The 17,016-nt window shown below is 43.8% G+C and overlaps 1 long non-coding RNA gene across 1 annotated transcript in view; it reads right to left on the bottom strand.

Moving 5' to 3' along the window:
• Positions 1-6,059, bottom strand: part of LOC107206409 — an 8,273-nt gene extending 2,214 nt beyond the window's left edge. Inside the window, exons 1-2 of the long non-coding RNA XR_001522407.2 lie at positions 5,899-6,059; positions 135-352 (exon numbers count right to left, since the gene is read on the bottom strand). This is a non-coding gene — a long non-coding RNA (uncharacterized LOC107206409). The remainder of the gene's footprint in view (positions 1-134; positions 353-5,898) is intronic.
• Positions 6,060-17,016: the final 10,957 nt, after the last annotated feature.

Below are 17,016 nucleotides of genomic sequence, written 5' to 3' on the forward strand. Positions count from 1 at the left end.
CCGGGATGGAGATGCTGCCCGTGGGAGCCGGCAGGGAGCGGATGGCCAAGGGCTCACCCCCAGGAGCATCTGCTGGGGCCCGGCACATATGGAGCTTTTATTCCTCCTTGTGGAGGCACGGGCGCTGTCCTCACCTTCTGCCACCCCCATTGTCCGAGGGGGCTGTGACAGGCTCTGGGGACAGCTGCTGCTCTGAGCTGCCTCCTTGGGGGATGCCACAAAGGACTGTGTCCCCATCCCCTGCCTGAAACACTTCCCTCGTCAATCGGGCAGCCGCAGTGAGCCAGGAGGCGTGATGGACACGGTGGATCTGCTTACCAGGGGATTGCAGAGCTGAAACCTATTTTTCCTTCTGGGGAATAAAAAGGGGGAAAAAAGGAAAAAATATTTTTTTTAAAAAAAAGCTGAGGAAAAAATCTGGTGTACTGCACCTTCTGTGAAAGGGAAAAGCACCTTCCCCTTGAATATCTGTGAATTTGGAATATGGATATTTAAAGATGTGGAGGAAAAAAGTAGTCATCTAGAGCTAATTATACAGCTGTTGAAAAGCCCAGTAAATATGTTACTCAGGGATATATAATACCTTTGATGTAGTTGTAATCCGACTGAAGTTATTATAGGTTTTCACAGCTGCAAAGCGATCCAGCTTAGGAAAGCTTTTTTTTTTTTTTTCTTTGTAATTTGCAGAAGCAGAAAAGAAATTCTGCTGCCAAAGCAAAATGAAGATCCTCATATAAACACAGTAACACAGCCTAAGAAAAATTATACTGATACTGAGGAGTATTAACCTGTCCCAAAGCCTAAAAGAGTTTACTGGATAATAAATGACATCAGTGACTCCAAAGAAGGACTGGGTTTCAGACAGGCTCTTCTTAGAGACAATTAAAGCTTTAAATAAAAGTGTGACTTTGTGGTGAGAATTCTCTATTCCCTTCAAACTAACAATAAGTAAAAACTGTAAATGCTCTGAAAAAATATGTAGTGAGGCATGAAATACAGGAAGGCCACTAGTAAACCTCCAACAAGTTCATTTAAATTGATCATAGATGCAATAATATCAGGAGGCTTTGTAAATGGATGGGTTAAAAGCTGGAACTTTATTGCTGTTTCCATTCCCCAGGGCCCTGTGGTAAAACAAGTCTCCTCGAGAGATCTCTGGGCGCTGAATGAATTATTCACTCAGTTATGGGTCATTAAATGAGGCTGAGCCAGGGCCGATGACCATTATTTCACATTATTACATTGTGGTGTATGAAAAAGGACTTTGTGAAGATTGGCATGGGCATCTTCTCTGGATGCCTGGTCATTTCTGCCACAGCTTCTTCTGAACACCTTTGGCAGAGCAGAGGGGTTGTGAAGCAGCAGCACAGCTGCACAGAATAGGATAAAAGAGGTTTGAGGTTAAAACCACAGGTAAAGGAGAGGAAACCATATTCAGATGCTAATTGCAGAGGTGGCTGTGTTAGTTTTAAGCTGTTATTGCCCTGCAACAGCTTTTTGTCACCTTTCTGCATTTCCCCAGGCAACGTGGCCCTCCCATGAGCATCTCCTGTCCCAGACACCTGTGATTGCTGACTGCCTTCCCTACACCTGCATAACCCATTTCCAGAGCTGGCCACCCTTTATTTCAGCTTAGATAAATCTGTCCACAGTTTTGCTGGCTTTTAGTAATCTCTTGGTGATTTCTCAACCAAATTCAAAATAGACTGAGGCTAACTTTTTCTGATGATGAACTTTTCCCATGCAACACTTCACCTTCTGTTGATAAAACTGGGGCAGCCTCTCTGCAGTGTCCAAAAGTGCTGAAATACAGTTTTGCCCTTGGTCTCACTTTCTCCTTGAGAAAAGAAAAAAAGAAAGAGCTTTTCTCTCTTGAGGTCAGGAAAGGAGTGAAGCTGCTCTTATCTAAGTAGTCCATGTTTCTGGTAAGGGACAGGATTCTGGGGAGGACACGCCACTCTCAGGGGCTGGAAAGCCAGCACATCCCATAATCCAACACTATCTTGTATGATCAGAGGGAGATATGTAAACATGTCCTTGTTTGAGCACAGTCTCTATGGGAATGATTCAGCCAAACTTTCAATTTAAAACAGGGCAAAAATTTCAGTTTAAACTTCTGTGGCCTTTATAATCAAAAACAAAGGCTAGATTTTTTGTTGACCTAAATGTTTTGGTAGTTACCCTGATATCTTCATGTTGGTTTAGTTGAAAAATGCCCTTACCAGTGTTAATTGATGTTTTCCAAATGAGATATGATGGCTTTTCTGTTGAAATGACTTTCTGCTTAGAAATTCAAAAGAAAAACATTTCACAAATCCTCAAAAACAAACCAAAAAGGTAGTGAGTCCTAACGGCTTTCCTCCCACTCTTTCAGAGCTGTCACAAAAGCAACATGAAGAAATTGGGGAAAAGAAAAAAAAAATAAAAAGGTTATTATCATGGCCACGTTTCTTGCTGCTTACTCAAGCAAAATTCCCAGTAGTTCAAATCCCAAGACCCCCTTTCACTTTCCAGTCAGACAAAGAGCCATCCACAGGAGTTAATGAGAAAGAACCCGAGGTATGAGTGAAAACTGAGAAAGGACTTCAGGACTTGTCTTAATGACTTAAAAAGACCATGCCCTGAGTAAGAAGGTATTTGTAATGAAATGTAAGCCCAAGACGCAGCAGAGGCAATTTAGCCTGCTATATTGCTTTTCTTGGGATTGCTTTTTATTAATGTTATTGTTGAGCTCGACGTACACAACCAGTCTCGAGGGGTGAGGAGGCAATAGCTGCTCTCTAATGCAGTTTTTCATTTCTGAGCCCTCAGTTCAAGCCCTTCAGGACACTAATTATCCCAAGTTGTTATTATCTGACAGCTGTCAATGGCCTCTGCAGAATGAGGTGGTGGTGGCAGTCATGCTCCCCGTGGGCATTTGTCAGCATTGTGCAAACCCTGCTACAGATTGCCTGGGATTTCTGTTGGCAGTCCGATCCTTTATGGAAAGAAACTTGTCTTCTCACTTCTAGCAGGATCTGCTGCTCTTCACATCTGAAAGGGAAGGCTGGGTGGCTGAAGGCCATGTCCTTGCAGTGCTGATGGTGGTGTTGGAGCACTAGAAGAACGTGTTCCCCTGGCACTGATGCTACAGGACATCAGCAGCGACCTTCAGGCTCCAGAGATGTCACCTGAACAGCTTCAGGTGTGCTGACTCCAGGGAGGAAGATCAATTCAGTAGTTAGCACACTAACAGCTCTTGGCCACCGACCCATTATGGACACGTCCATGCCCTCAGGTCCCTCGTGTAGGACTTGGACCCATTCAGGCTGTTGTGACCCAATTAGTGCATGGCCAGGTCACAGCTCAGCTCAACAGGCAGGCAATGCACTCACATTTCTTCTCTGCTCCATTCCATCAGTAAAAAGAAGCATCTTCTTTCCTGCAGTAGACTGGGGGACGACATCCCTACAGACGGGCACCAGCTTCAGCGGGAGTGGGGCTGTAAGCAGCACTGCCTCGCAGCCCTAGTGCCAAAATTTCCCAGTATATCACTCCTCATACTCCACAATTCGCTAGGAACAGATCCACCAGACTTTCCTACAGCAAATCTGGACAGCTCTGCCTGTGTGTGTGTGAGTATAGACGGCTCCTGCTTCGGCTTAGCAGCAACACAGGAACGTATAGAACTCCTGGAAAAACTGACACAAGCAAGCGACTATAATGAGACTAAAATCTACTGGCAGCGCCCAGAAAGAGAACATTAAATTGGTTTTGGTGTAGTGGAACTAAGAAGACCCAGTTTTCCTTGGATTTGTGTCTTCTGCCCTCTAGCCCACACAGTGACAACTTTCTTCCTCATAATCTCCATCCTCTGCAATTCTGAGCTGCCATGAACTGTCTGGCCAGGTGACTGCTGCCCTCGTGGTGCATGCTAGGAGCTGGCACCCCCCATCTTTATGTGGGGCTATAATTCAGAGGTCTCTCCCCCAACAGCTGCCAAATTTCACTCAACATCTAAGATTTCAGTTGTCATTGAAATTTCAGGTGAGATCCTGTCTGTTCCTGAGTCACTGTCCTCATGAGAGTGAGAATGAGAGATTTCACAAAGCAAGAGAGGACAGGCATTCAGGGTAAATCCTGCAGGCTGATGCTTGGGGCACTCATCCAGACAGGTGGGTCTCAGTATTGTGTCCTTGGGTATGTTTTCCATATTTCATCCTGGTTTTTCAATGCGAACACTGGAGTTGCACCACTCACAGGAGCACCCCAGCAGGCACAGTGGGGTTTAATCCCCTTTCCAGCACTGTGAAACAGCTAGAAATTAGAGCTGGGATTAAGAATTAATGTGGTTAAAATGCTTTTCCTAATGGCCCATCATTAGGACATGAGCCTCCCTCGGAAGGGAAGTGTGAAGATGAGTCTCAATGGATCACCCAGGACCATCACAACAGTGTAGAGCACATGCAGATAAATGACATAAAATCAAGCAAGGTGAAATGAGTAATAATAAGTCAGTTACTGCCTCCTCTTTCTGTAACACCTCTCCCACTTCATTAGATAGAATTTCACTCCTCTGAATATGATAAACTGGGCCAAAAATTCCTGGCATAACTCAGTCATCACACTGGCTTTGATGAGTAACTGAAGGAAAACTAATTTGCTCCTTTTCTAGAACTTGAGCTGGAGGACTAAAATTCAAAAAGGGGGAAAAAATATTGTGTAATATAGCAAGATTTATGTACATGTCTTAAGCAGATAATTCAGGCTGAATGATGCTTAAAAGGCTATTATAGACTTGCTACCAGCAATGAAATAGCCTGTACTGCTATAAAATGTCTGCCCAGGGCACTTCAGTGATTTTGGTATTCTCTTTCTAGACTAGCCAGGGGAAATAGCTGAAGTGTCTGATAATGGAACCTTCTCTTTTTTATGCTGCTGGAATAGCTCTATGCAGTTAGCTATGAGGCTGCTGGAGATGACTGAAACATGTATTTTTAAACATGCAATTGTTCTAAAAGTATCAGCTCTTCTCCATGCTGAGATATCGGGAGATTTCCATTAAGCTAATTGGTTACTGTGTATTTCTCAGGCCCACACGGAACTGGATGTGATGGGTAAATTCCCCTCCCAGGGACTCTCAGCCTGTCCATTTGTAGCGAGCAAAAGAGATGGAAATTTCTTCTTCCCAGTCTGAAAATGCTGATTCCAGAAAACAAACCCTTCTGGCAGAAAATCATGGCTTGTGAAAGACCTGTTGGGAAATGCCTGCAATAAAATCACTGCTCTTGCACAGAGACCCAAAAAAGAGAGAGATGGACCCACGGACCAGCACCTGCCTCTGCTGCTGTGTCTGCCTGGCCAGAGCACCCAGTGCCACATGCTGGAGAGGGCATTTTTCATTTCTTTTTGGCCAGATAATTCCGTGTGAAGGAGCAGACATCACCAAAAACCAAAATTATGTTGCAGCACACGGATCTGTCACAAACTTAGCGTGTGCAGAAAAGTCCCATGGCATGGGAACATCGTTTTCCACTCCGCTCAGATGAAGGGATTTTAAAAGCCAGAGCTGTTCTTGTCAGACATGAGCACTGAAACAAGCATAAGATGTTCATTATTAACACCCTGAAGTCCAAAAACTCCAGAGACATGGCAGAGAAGTTCTTGTCAGATATAAAAAGCAGGATAGCATTCAGCCATAGCCAAAGGAAACTTCATAAATTGAAACACTGGCATATAAAATGTACAGTGCAGGTGTTATTTAGAGACACCATTTTTAAAGGCTCTGTAAAAGCTCTGGCACAATTTTCTTACATGTAAAAAGTGGCATATCCAATTTCCCCCCTCCAGCTTTAGCACTTGGATTTAGTATAGATAACATTTGGATAAGAAAAACTGGAGTAGAAACTTCAAACTTACCTTATAATGTCCAGAGTGGGGAAGGGACATACACAGAACTTCTCCACCAGTTTTTCCATTCTCCTGATTGAGCCTATGCTCTGAAAAGAAAAATAACTGGGGTGGGCCAGCAAGACTAAAGAACAGCTGTGTTTGACTGTTGGCTTTGGTCTCCTGCTCCATTTCCTTGCACACTTTTAAAAGCAATACCTGTGTTTAGTCTAATGGAAAGCGTCTGTCTGAAGGTGCTCACTGCTCCTATGAACGTTTTCACAGACACAGTGCTCAGCCCCATCTGGCTGGGTTACTGATGGTGATGTCATTTCTCACAACTGTGACCAAAACACTGGTTTGGAGCAGATTTTTTTCATATCTTCTCCTTCAGTTTAAGGAAATGCAAAGTAGTAAATATCAAACCTGCTGCCCCTGCTGTGCCAGAAAAGGATTTCCAGATTGAAAGACTGTATGGAAGAGAAGGCTTTTTGCCCTGACCTGGGAAATTGTCATCTGTAGGTAGGTGCAGTGAGGAGTTAAGACCACAGGCCAAGAACATTCACCTCTTTTCAAGGACTTTATGGAGAGCAGACATTGAGCAGAAGACTGAATTTGCACAGGCTGGTATGGAACAAGAAGAAAAAAGAATAAGCAGCAGCAGGAAGATAGGACTGTGAAACTTTAAGGATACTGTCAAAAAGTGAGTTTTCTCTTTGTCACCAGTAAATAAAATACTATGTAGTCTTCCCTTGGTCACTGATTGCTTCAGTTTTCTTTCAATAAATAACTTTTAGCAAAGGTATACAACTTTCATGCATCAAATTCCTTTCCAAAGGCATGGACTGCTGATGTTGTCCAGGGTCAGATGCATGCTGTTGCTTTCACAATGTAGTTTCACACACTTAAGCCTTTATTTTGAAACTTGGGAGCTCCCAGTCTGACTGGAGCTGCCAGGTTCCCCTGGCTGGACTACTGGGCACCAGGCTGCTGGCACAGCTCGAGAGCTGGATGATGCAAAATCCTCTTTCCCCTGTGATGCAGAGCAGGGAATTGGCAGGAGCAAGTGGACAACTGTTTATGGAGACTAAGAGCACCTTAATAAAATGTTCAAAAAGATGTGCAGAAAGCTGCCTGATCTTTAATTGCTGCCTGATCTTTAATTTCTTCCAGTGGTCATCCACCACGTTTGACACTAGTGCCAAGCCTGGGTGCACTGCACACTGTGGACCCAGGAGCAAAGCTGCAGGCTGGAAACTGGGATGTGTCTCCTGGAAAGTTAACTCCTTCCAGGACATTTCAAGATAAACAGCCAGCACTCTCAAAGGCTGTCTGCCAGCTCTGAAAAGCACGTGGCAAACAAGCCCAGGCAGAGGCATGGAGGGGAGCAGGAGAAACAGTGACAAAGCAGCACCTGCAACCACAAGCATCACACTGGAACCTACAGAGAAATCAACAAAATGGTGCAAAAGGATCTTCCAAATCTTACTACAGGTCAAATTCTGTAAACCTGCCTACAACTAAACAATGCAAACCCATAAAGGGGATTTTTTTTCATTGATTAAATGGTCATTTTTCTCCTGAAATTGCCCTAGGGGTATTAATAAATTCTGCATTGGTGAAAGATTCAACAGACTTTTCTAAAGGAAAAATGGGAGTTCAGTGTTTGATAAGCTCACCTGAGGCTGGAAGGTTTGAGATGTCTTTTTCTTCCTATATATATTTTCACCATTCTTCTATATTTTAAAACTCTTGAGTGATGTTTGAACACTTAGATTTGCTTCAAGTAAATGGCTTATACTGTGTGTTCCCTATTCTCACCATATGTACTCTGTAGAGGTTTCTCCAATTTCTTTCAGCCTTGTTTTCTGTCCTTTTAGCCTTAAAAAAAACCAAAATACAACCTCCCACACTGCTGTTCTAGAGAAACCCTCAACTGTTTTCCTAAAATATGTGAATCTCTCCATCTACCAAATTACTATTGTTTTTAGCAGAGAAATCATCCTCCATCAATATTGCATTAAAACACTGCTTCTCTACATCAAGGGCCAAACTCCACTCTCAGAAGTGCACACACAACACTGCTGAAAGGAATGGCAATTCCACACAGGAATCCAACAGCAACATCTGTCCCCAGATGTTTTATTTATTTGTAATTTAACAGTGCATTATACAATATTCATAATTTTGCTGCTTTCCATTTCAATGACTGTTATTTGTATGACTTTAAGAGGCTGCCTGAATGCATTTTTAGCGCTCAAACAAGGAGAAATGAGTACACCAAAGCCAATCTGCACATATTTTTGGAAGTTCAGAAATGTTCCTGATGAACTACACTCATCTCAGTGGTGAGAGATGCTGAACCACTGCAGCTCTGGGGGAAATCAGCCGTGAAAACACCTACAGGGTCTATAGGAGAGCTGACTTTCAAAAACCAAGGGAGCTTGCAATCAAGGACATGTCCATGAGTTTTAGGAGTGGCAGCTGGTCAGAGAGTGCATGGCAGACTTGTGGTACACACGGATGAGAAGGCAGGACCCAGTGCAGCATCTTTCCCTTTATGAGTCCATGTCCCTCTTATCCCCATCATGGGCACCAGGCTGAAGATGCAGACACAAAGTTCTGACATTGGAGATGAGTGCATGATTTAGCCTTTCAGAGCTGTGAGAGTCCACAGAATCCCTAAAAACCAAGTAAAGCTGCCATCATTACCTGATTGTGCTAATTTATTGTCTCAGGTTTTGCTTTTCAGCTAGAACCCCTATGCCTGTTGTCCTGGTTTTGTCCAGGAAAGAGTTAATTTTCACCCTAGTAGCTGGTACTGTGTGTTGTTTTGGATTTAGTGTGAGAAAAATATTGATAACACACTGATGTTTTAGCTGTTGCTAAGGGGTGCTTACCCTGAGTCAAGGGCTTTTCAGCTAAAAGGGGAAGGACACAAGAAGATGGGAGGGGACACAGCCAGGACAGATGACCCCAACTGACCAGAGAGATATTCCATATCACATGAGGTCATGCTCAGTACATAAACTGTGGGGAAACCTGGCTGGAGGCCACAGGTCAGGAACTGGCTGGGCATCAATCAATGAGTGGTGAGCAATTTTTTATATCCAATACTTTTGTCATCATTATTGCCATCATTATTGTTATTTTCTTCTTTTTCAGTCCCATTATCTCAACCCAGGAATCACTTTCATTTGTCACTTTTGCTCTCATAATTCTCTCCCCCATTCCCACTACAGGGCTGGGGGTGAGCAAGTGTCTGTGTCGGGCTTCGTTGCTGACTGGTGTTAATCCATGACACCTGTAAAGTTAATCCTGCCCATAAACCAGAAATCACTGTTAATATTTGCAAATCTCATCCCAGGAATGGAAACGGTGACCTGTGGGACCGTCCCACTTCTCAAGCAATTGAAGCATTAAGACATAATTTATGCACTTGAGAAGAGATTTCCATATCACAGAGATTGCTTGGTTCCCTGTTATGACTTATGAAGGGTGTAAGTAGCAAATGAAGCCACAGAGATCTGGATTGCGTAAGAACTTGTTTTGACATGTATAGTGCATCTTATTTATGGTGATAGCCCAAATGTACTGATTTAATGCAACTGAACGTTATGACAGGGTTGTCCAGGCCAAGAAAAAAGGCTAAAGAAAGATCATATAATCTTCATTTCACTATGTGTCAAAATCCCAGATAGCTGTGACACTTAAGACAAGCTGTCAGTGATGCACTGAGATTAATTGGGGGGTTCTTGAAGTATTGATGGGAAAGATGGACTGTCAGGGAAGGGAGGGACAGAGGGAGTGAGAAAGGGAGGGAAAGAGGGAAAAGACAGTGGGAAGGAAGCAAGCAAGCATGGAAGTCAGTCCTGGTGGGAATTAAACCTTTTCCCTCCAGAATCTTTCCTCCCCAGTTGTGAGCAAGGCCACAGCACCTCAAGGAGTGCAGCACCTGTTCCAATGACTGTTACCAATGACTTCAGTTAGCTGAACATTGCTGTGTATTTCTGTCAAACAACACTAAACAAAACCAGAAGATAATGGATTCATCTTAAATCCCTCCCTTGAACACATTTCAAACCTTATCTGGCATTTACTGTAAGAGCCCTGGTTAGAATTATTACAGATATAACTGTCTTTGATACATGCTCAATCCAACTCTATCCACAGGCAAGAGGTTCCACCACTGAACCCTAAACTTTATAGACATGCGAGATGGTTTACTTAATTAGAGTCTATAATATGTTCCACAAAGATAGCAATCAAAATACCAGCTGGTGATCCCCTGCTCAGCCACTTCTCCTATGAATCAAAAATAAATTATTCTTTTTCTCCCTTGTAGAAGAGTATTGCTGAAAACAAAATACTAAATTTTGCTTTTAGGGCTCTCAAAAGACTAAGCAAGATATATTAGCTGTCTGAGGACAGAGAACTTTCTATTCTTGGTGGAATTCTTGTTGGTTTAATTGGGCTTTGTTGAAAAAATAATGTTATTTTAAAGGAGCAATGATAAGAGTGTGGGTGTATTTTTATACTCTCAGTCACTGGTGTATTAGAAGTCTGTTGTAGAGTTACTCTTACACATATTTATAATTTTCTGTGATGTGTATAAACAGTATTTGGGTATTTTAAAAATATACATGAGCATTACTGTGACAGATGTAACAATTTGGTCAGAATACCAGCATTTTTCTCTTTGAGAGAGACTGCAGTCTGGGCAGCTGCAGGGAAGATTTTTACATCACAGCAAGCCAGGATTCAACCAAGGACTTAAAATTCTCCCACATTCCCCCTTTCACAGCTCTTTCCAGTTTTTACCATCCCAGCTCACAGAACCATAGAATATGCTGAGCTGGAGGGACCCACATGGATCATGGAGTCCATCTCCTGGAACTGCACAGGGCACCTCAAGAGTCACACCCTGTGCCTGAGAGCATTGTCCAAACACTCCTTGAGCTCTGCCAGGTTGGTGCTGTGACCACTGCCTTGTTCCAGTGCCCAGCCACCCTCTGGATGAAAACCCTTTTCCTGATATCCAACCTAAACCTCCCCTGACACAGCTCCAGCCATTTCCTCAGGTCCTGTCACTTGCCATGAGAGTGAAGAGATCAGTGCCTGCCCCTCTGCTGCCCCTCATCAGGATGCTGAAGACCTCAGTGAGGTCTCCCCTCAGTCTCCTCCAGGCTGAGGGTTTAGATAAGGCTTCTCTTATCTAAACCCTCCTTGTCATTTCATCACTCCCTCTTGTCCTCTCACTCCCTGCCTTGTAGAGTCCTTCTCCAGCTCTCTTGTAGCCACTTCAGGTACTGGAAGGTGCTCTAAGGTGTCCCTGGAGCCTTCTCTCCTGCAGGCTGAACAATCCCCACTCTCTCAGCCTGTCTGTGTGCCCTGCAGCTGGGGAATGACAGCTGTCTTGCATAGGCAGCTCTCACTGCCTGAAGGCCAGTATGAGGGAAATCCACCTTCTGCATCTGTGATTTCCAAAATGCAGGGCTCTGAGGTGCTCTTGGCAAGCAGCAAGCTCAGGTTCCAGTCCATATCCCTCACAAACACTGACACCAAGAGTCTGGCTTGGATTTCATCCACACAGGGTAAATACCAAGGGCTTTCAAATCAAGAGAGGCAGACTGATTCTCATTCCTCCCTAATAAGATCAGCAGTGCAGAATTGGAGAGTAAGCCTGGAACCTATGGTTTCACTCAGACACACAGCACTCCATCTTCCATCTGCTCCACAGAGTCAAGGGGGAGCTCCATCATTGTTAAAACTAAATCACTTTCAAGCTGATAACTTACCAAGTGCTCTCTTACAGTCTTTTCCTAAACAGAGTGAATACGTTCCACTTCATACTGGGTCAATCCCCAGTTGTTAGCACAAACAGACCAACATGATGTAATCTAAATAAACTGTTGCAAGAAAAGCATTTTAAGTTATACCTGTTATTTTGGCTTAATAAGGTTTTCAACATGCATTGCAGTGAATAATGTCAGGGACTTTTCCTGGGAACTTCACTTAATGTGACCTGAGCCCTGCAAGTCCTGCCTTTCCACTGAGAAATCTTCCTCAGGTCAGGCAGGCTGGATTTTCTCTCACCATCTTTCTTCTAGATGGCTGTTTCCCTCATCTTAAGGGCAGAGGGAAGGAAAGAACAACCACACAGTGTTATAAAAACCAACCTGGCACGGAGCTGTGCTCTTGTGTAATGTCTTACCGTGGTCAGCAGGCTGTGGTTGAACCTGACCAAGGAAATCAGAGCTATGAGCCCAGATTCCTCTGTCAGCAGAAGCTTTTCATTCACACCTTACTACAGCTTCTGACAGCTGCAGCTTCCTTGTCAGATTAAATGTATCAGGATTCTGTGTTTTCAAACCGAGTAAGTAAAAAAAACAAAACATAAAGCTTATTAGAAAACATGCCAGTTGCAAAAAAGACCAGAATAGTTGTACTGATTTAACAATCTTAATTGCATCTCATTAATACTGAGAGCAAAGGTGAGAAGGTAGGGAATCATGAACACCAAGCAAAGCAAGCAATCCTGTGCTGTAGGAACTCAAAGAAATCCATCACATGTAGCAATAGTTGTCACTTGTTTGTGTCTAACACAGTCCCGGTGCTTTTCAAACACCCAGAGGTTGTTCACACTGCAAGAAAGGCAAACCCGAAGGGGGATGCATCACAAGCCTGTGGGTGGATGCTGAAGACGTGGGCACCCTCCTTTCCCAGCCTGTGGCAACCTAAGGACAGCCTGGCCAGCAGAGGCAGGTGATGAAATCCCTTCCAAACTCTCCTTGCCGGCTGTGGGGCCGGCTCAGAGCTGTGCTGCAGAGCATCCCCTCTCTGCTCCGTGCCCTGAAGGCAAACAGGCTCCCTGTGTCCCCTGGGGAGTGCCCACAGCTCCCTGCTTAACCTGCAGCCTCTCCTGGTGCCAACAAAATGTCAAGGTTAAACATAAATCCATTGTTAAAATGCAGCTTGTGCAGGTGTGCAGAAACATCTTTAGTTATGGATATTCCTCCTTTGTCTCATCTACCTAAAAAGCTGATGGAACACTTGCACAACTCCTGTGGGTGGAAATCACTTCTGAAAATCTCAGCCTTGGAGTGACAGTGTCCTCAAACATTTATTTCCTCCAAATGACTCACCCACCTTGCTGAAGATACCAATTGTAACACAGCAAGGGCAGTGTGTGGCCTCCATCTGTCAAAACAGACATGGGTGTCACACAGAGCAAATCAAAATTCTCCGTCCCTGTGGAAGTCTTACTTAACTCTGTGCCACTGCAAGGGAAATTATTTTGTCTCACCAGAAGGTTGAGAGAGATCATTTCAAAAATGGAAAGCTATTTACCACAATTTATAGGAGCAATACATATATTTTATCATTAGATCTTCAAGAATCCTGGGCATAATAATAACCAAACATTTCCAAAAGGAGGGTTAGAGGGGGAGTAAGTACAGCATCATATACCAGGCTTTGGTGGTCATGGAATCAAGCAGTGTCTTCTTTTGCTGTATAACACCAAGACTACTCCTACACTTGGCATCCATATGCTATACTTGTAAATTTGAAAGCTGGGTTATTTGGAATATCTGTGTTTTAAGAAAACTCAAGTGTTTTTTTTCCCTTGATGTGTAGAAAATTGAGACACAGAATTAACATGAAGTTCTTCTATGAACTCACATGTGCCATTTGAAAGGGTAAAGAATAGGAGTTTCTACAGTTGTTTTCAGATCCATCAGTAGAAATTATCACTTTTTTTTTTTAACTATATTAACATTGCTGCAGCCAGCTATATGGAGTACATAGAACTACATGCAGTTTATAGCCAGCTATATAGAGTATATAAAAAATAACCATTACGTGGGATTCTGGGAGGTAAAATGAAAATAAAGAAAGAACTTACCCAACTGGTTAAACTGTGCTAAAAATCTTCAGAAAATGTAAAACTGAACAATGTAATGAAGATTTGACATGCAGGACTGACAGGATCTGTCCACAGCAGAAATGACTTTCACTGTCACAGAGTTTCCTGCCTTGGATCCCCCTTACAGAGGGTGATGGGTGCAGGGTCTGGTCTCTGTGCTCTGCTGTGCACAGGTACAGGCAGAGCTCTGCAGAAGAGGAGCCCACATCCTCTTTGAAGGGCAGCAGCAGACAGAGTGAGAGAAACTGAACCTTCAGTGGAGGATGTTACTATAAAAGTAGCTCAGAGCGAGCCTGCTGATGAGAAGAGGATCAAATATTTTCATCCTCCAAAAAAGAAGCTTGGAAATCTTATGAAATACTATCTGTCACTGCATATAGCTTGTTCTTACTAGTGATAGTTCTGACAAGGACTGGTCTCCGTGATCTCTCACTTGAGAAATACTTGCAGCCTGTATTATTCTGTTAATTTCTCTCTGACTCAGAGAAGAATGCAGGTGGAATCTGTAATGGTTTTATTGCAGCCATTATGTCTTGGACTCTCATCTCACCAGCTCTGAGGGATAAGCAAAATCAAGGCAAAAATCCTAACTGAAAATTCTCCAAGGAAAATCCAAATGTTAAGGAGGGAAGCAGAATGATTCAGGACCCTTTCCCAAGGGCTACATCTGAATCTGTTCCTTTAACAAGGTTTCAGAGGGCACTGAACAGTAGAATATAGTCTCAGATCAAGCAAGTTTCAGATCTAACCATTTATAACCATTAGCAAGATGGTATTGTAGGACTGGGCCTGTGAGTTACTGTCATGGCTAAGGATATTGAATTAGTTATTGAAAAAACACAGAACTGAGGACAATCTTGGGGGATAAAAAGGTTACAGAGGATATTCTAAAGGAAAAATAAAGGAGCTTTAGGAAAAGTTCATCTCCTCCTTCAGTGTCTTTTCTCATACATCCAAACAGCTCGACTGGAGCCTGTTTGATGGCATCAGCTTCTTGATTGTGAGACCACTTGCCCCTATTGCAAAGAAATGGTGTTTTGGCAAACAAGTGGCAAACCTCATTTTAGGATCTCTGGCTGAAGAGCACTCCTCAAAAATATTAACATAATTTGGTGCTGTCATTTCTAAAGCATCTCTTTAATGAGGGGAGCTGTTTACCGGTGACTGAGGCAGGCGTTGCTATCGCAGAGATCATTTATATTTCACAACGCTGTCAAATCCTGACAAGCAGCAGATTGTAACAGGATGGCTTCTGCTTTTTGATGCAATGTTTGGTACTCTCCACTCACATGTGAACGGGCTCTCTGTTTGTACCTTGTCAAACGAGGGGAGAGCAGCTCAGGGAAGGGGGTAGGTGCTTCTACTCAGCCTGACACATTCAATTTACATCAGTTATGCTTGTAGCAGGGTAAACATTTTCTAAAAGAGGCTGTTAGCAATAGCAGTGGTCATCTCAGCACCTTACTGATATTCTTTTGCCCCAACACCAGCCTGTAGTCACTCACATCAAACAGCCAGGAAGGATTTTGCTGCCAGCCTGTCATCTGTGCTAACAGTACTGCTGGCTAGTGGTTGGATTCAATTTTAGAGGTCTTTTCCATCCTTAAGAAAGCTAGGATTCTCACTGCAGCCAGGGAGAGCAGTTCTCTGTGCCCCTAGCCGAGTCAGTACCTCACTCTATCAGAGCCCCAAGGCAGGGGCTTTGTGGAAGCTGGAATTGCAGCAGCCAGACTGTCCCAGTTTAAGCAACCTGAAGGATGTAAGAGACCACTTGAGCACTTTGAAGCCCAGGAAGGACTGCAGCCCAGGCTCCTCAGGGGTGCCAGGCAATGCAGGTCTGGTGCAGGCAAGGAGAGGCACTGAGACAAACTAGAGGGCATCTTGGCTCTCCAGGCCGTGTTCACAGATTATCTGTGAGCTCTTGGACTGACTCAAAAGAGCTTTTCATGAAGGCCAGTGGAAAAATGTTCACCTCTGGGCTATTTCCTGCAGAGTCTGGTATTACAGGAGCTGGGCAGCGAGCTCACAGCAGCCGAGCAATCTGCCAAACTAGCAGGTTTCAAATGGAACTGAGCTGAGCAGAAGCTCAGATGCAGCTTGCCAGAATGAAATGGCCCAACTGCAGAAATAGCTGGAGCAACAGTTTTGAAGGTATTAATCATATCTCCCTCCCAACCCACCCTCCTCATTCTCACCAGGGTGGCTGTGCTGGGCAAGCAGGTTTTCTGCTCTCCTACTGGCACGGACTTTGTGAAGCTCCAGCCTGGCGCCTGCAGCCCCTTTTCAAGGCTCAGAGGCACTCCAGCAATGCGAAGGCAGCTGAGGTAATGGAGCAGTGCAGATTTTACAGTATTGTCTGCAGTTCAGCAGTTAGCTGGTACATAAAGGCTCTGCTTTCATTGGTGGCCAGTGCTGGCAGAAGGCCTGTATTATGCCCTTTCATTTAAGACAAAGGCTCTCACACTGCAGTCTCCGGTGTGGAGAAATCTTTTGTACGGCAGAGCCAGTGGGAGAAGGAGCCTTCTGGTCCCTGTGCTCCTTCTGCAGGGAGATTATAAAGAAAACCTCTTCCTTCTGCACATGGGCCAGATGAAGAACTGAAGCAATAATGCCTTTTTATCATAGTAATTACAGTGCCCATTGTTTTAATGACAGTGTTGTTGGGAAACAGGAATAGACCACAGTCCCAAGGAGTTGTTCCAGTGTACACAAATAAGCGATTTTATTATATTGATGTCAGATTAGATGGACCACTCAGCCTTACTTATACTACCATTTCCCCCACAACTCTTTGTGCCTGCGTGTATTCATTTTATTTAACCAGATTATGCAAACTACCCGGTCTGGGAGGAGACAAAAGGCCACTTTCTCTGGAGAACTTCCTTTGGGACTGGCAACAACAGGCTGAGATGGGCAAGGGGGACCTCACTGACCACAGTGCTGCCTGCTTAGTGTGGTTGTTTACAGGGGAACAATACTGTGCTCCTAGGAAATGTGCTGAGAATGACTATTTTCTGTTATTTCTCTAAATTGGACATCTCCAGCACACTCAAACATACCTCTGTCTAGCACTTGTGGGTGTGCTACCAGCCAGAAACCCATTCAGTCTGTAGAGGCTGAAAAGGCCTGGATTTAAGCAAACTTGGTTTATTAAAAAATAAAAAAAAAAAAAAAAAAAAAAAGGTGATGAAGCAAAATCCAGCTTTAGGGACTAAAACCAG

The sequence above is a fragment of the Parus major genome, chromosome 5, assembly GCF_001522545.3.
Source record: "Parus major isolate Abel chromosome 5, Parus_major1.1, whole genome shotgun sequence".
In the NCBI taxonomy this organism is placed as follows: domain Eukaryota; kingdom Metazoa; phylum Chordata; class Aves; order Passeriformes; family Paridae; genus Parus; species Parus major.